This window comes from Emydura macquarii, unplaced genomic scaffold (genome assembly GCF_026122565.2).
Source record: "Emydura macquarii macquarii isolate MOO-44397 ecotype Brisbane River unplaced genomic scaffold, CSIRO-AGI_Emac_v2 contig_2205, whole genome shotgun sequence".
NCBI classification, from domain to species: domain Eukaryota; kingdom Metazoa; phylum Chordata; order Testudines; family Chelidae; genus Emydura; species Emydura macquarii.
This window is the reverse complement of record NW_027132342.1, coordinates 19,317,286-19,320,524: the sequence shown is the minus strand read 5'-3', so window position 1 is coordinate 19,320,524 and position 3,239 is coordinate 19,317,286.

Sequence of the window (3,239 nt, the reverse complement as noted above, 5' to 3'; positions counted from 1 at the left end):
AACACCACTGACCCAGCGTGGGCTTCTCCGACACAGCTCTGCTAATGCAGGTCACTTCTACAGCACTTCCGGCTTTTCCAGTCTTGGGCTCCATGCAGTTCTGCCAGCATACCTCAGTCTCAGCTGCAACATTCCCTGCTGCTACAAAGTTGGGATCCATATAGACAGCTCTTCCAGAACACCTCAGTCCTGACCTGCAACCCCTTCTGCTAGTTACAGTACTGGACGACTCACACAACTCTGCAAACGCATCTCAGATGTGACCTACTGCTCTTCTAGTACTACTGGATGGCCACAAATCATGTGAGGTGCCTCCTCTTGGGATCAGACAAAGATCACCAAATGCATTGCAATTGTGACTTAAGTCAGGTTGGACTGACTCCAGCACCACCCCTGTCAGGCTTGCTGCATTCTAAACAGCTGAGCTAGATAGAGGAACACTGTTTCTCCACAGGTAAAATATAAAGTAGAGGCCTTAGTGTTAAGAAAACTGATATAACCCATTCAGTGACTACATCTACCCCCTAATTCAGGGCTCAGGCTCAGTGCTGAGAGAGAGACAAGTCCCTTTATCAAATACCAGGCCATCTCCTGGAAGATCAGAGGGGTAAATTGATAAAGCAGTCACTATTCACATGTGGAAGCTATGCAGAGACTGATTGTGCATTTGTTTGGCCGCTGGAGAATGATATAGCTGTGATGGGGAAGCAGAAAGGGATCCCTCATGCAAGAAAGCCAGGGATCAAAGGATTAAAAAGCATTTCTTCATAAAGCAATTAAATAAGATAATAACTTTACATCTCTATAATGCCCACATTGGCCCTACGGTAAGCCAGTGAAAAGGTTCCCAGTGTGGAAAACTGCCTGGAAAGTCACAAGGTATCCACAGGTTTCACTTGCTCACTTGGTCTCTCAAAAGTGGGTGGTCCTGGCCAGAGGGGCAAGGGTCATGTATATTTTTCTCTCCTCCTTCCCTAAATGCAGAATCCTTTACAGTGGATAAAGGTACCCATGGGGCTTCCCAACAGAATTAGGAGCTTTTCCTGTGATGAAACTCACTCCAGTCCAGTCCTCTGCTGCTGAAGTCACTTTTCCCTTCTCATTCACCCTCCCTTCACACATATTTCTCCCCCTCTATACATCCTCAGACATCCTCAGTAACTAACCAGTGAGAGTGTGCTGAGGACTGGTAGGGGTGATGGGGAGCACCTGACACAAGACCAATAGGCCAGCCAAAATTCTGCCCAGTGTGTCCAGGAGCTACTTCCAGGGAAGCCAGCTCTTTGTGCTAAGGAAAGAAGAAGGGGTGGCTCAAGTTCACACTGGTACATGCAATTGAAACTTACTGGTATTGGCATGGTTTCAAGCGATTAACTCTAGGCCATATCCCGAGGCCCTGATTCATTTTTTTACTTAGGCACATCTCCCATGGCTGCAAGGACGACTTTGTCCAAGTAAACACTGGGTAAAAAGCAAGGGAGGACTTAGGGCTTGTCCCTTGGCTTCACTGGGAGTTCTGCCCGAGTAAGCTCCTGAGGGCCAGGTTATGGGTGGCCCTTGCATGAGTGATTATGCAAGGAGCCTTCCCTACTTGTGCGTCATGTGCAAGGGCATTTGCAATTACAGGGGAGTGCAGGGCCTGCCCCTAGGCTGGGTCCCAGCAGGTGTATGTTGACCCAGAGGAGGAAGGGAAGAGAGAGAGCTATATCCTGGCCTGTTCTCCTCACCTTTTGCATTGGCTTGCAAAGTCGGCGAAGCACATTGGGGGGCAGCAAGCTGAAGTATCCTAGAAGATGGGGCAGGCTACCCAGACCCCTTGCCTACTGGGGCAGGGAGACACCATGCCAACCCCTGGGCAGTGGCTAAATGCCACCATTTGGCCCTGAGAGAAGACCTCAGGATTTGTCCGTCAATTAATGTTCCTAGATTTTCATCATCTCTCCCCTCCCAGACACCTGTGATGAAGGGTAAAACAACAGTTTCCAGATCTTACACAATGAAAGCACACCAGTAATAAATACAGGGCCTTTCGGGAAGATACCAATGATGGAAGGAGGAGAAAAAGAGAGAGAGAAAGTAAGATCATGTGAAAGGGAAGAAAGAGAAAAATTAAAATACTGCGCGAAAGTGAGGGACAGACAGAGAAGAAAGGGAGTGAGGGAAAAGAAAGGGAGGAGAGCTAAAGGAGGAGAGACACACAGAGGAAGGGGAGAAAGCTGGGAAAGGGACGATAAAGATGGAGAGAGTGGAAGAGGAAGTATGGCCTCCAGAGTAGAAAGCAGGGAACCTTTAGAAAACAGAAAGTAGCTCCTGGGTTCCAACCCCGAATGGAAATCAAGGAGGAAACCCCCTGGCCCAGTGCTCCATTCCTCTGCCCCCCCCTTTATGCTACTTTAACAGTGCAAAGGCTGTATAGTGGTTGGGACCAGTCCCTGGGAAATACTCCCAGCAAAGGGGAACGGGAGAGTTCCCTGTTTGGCACAGAGCCACCCCCTCTTCTCCCCTACCAGCCCCCCTATATAAGGGAGGGAGGGACATGACCAGAGCATGCTGCTCTCCAGCTATTCTCAGCTGCTGCAGCAGGACAAAGGGGATTGTTGCAACCGAGTTAGAGTAGCCCAAAGACAGCTCTCCCTATGCCAGATGCCAGGCAGGACCAAGAACATGGCACATTTACAGGTGGCTTTTGAGCCTGGCACAGGAATGCAGAATTGGACTCCTTATTTTAGAAATGCATTCTTTACATCATGGTTTGCAGGATTTCTCTCTTTGGAAAATATTTCTCTTTCCCAAAGTCCTTTTATCTTTCTCAAATTAAATCCTAAATTCCAAGATCTAATTTGCGCTCACTTCCTACCTCCACCCATGTTCCCAGTTAGTACATGGACTGGAAAATATGATAATATGCCCACCTCCCAGCCACAATTTTCCACTAATTCCATCCCTTCTCCCCTTTTTTAACTGGCCCCAGTGAGAAATGGGGATATGCCATTGTCACCTATCACTCCCCCTAAATCAACCGCCTACCTTCCCCATCCACACCATGGAACTCTACTCATCCTCAGGAGGAGGTTCTCCGATACCACCACCATTCTGAAGACATTGTGCTCATTGATCTCTCTGTCTGTACTTGGAGTCTTTCTGTGCTTTTCAAATATGCCAGCACAGAACCAAGTCGTCCCCCACAAAAGCCCCAAGCCCCAGAAATCAAATCTCCCAGAGTTCCCTCCACTACTTCC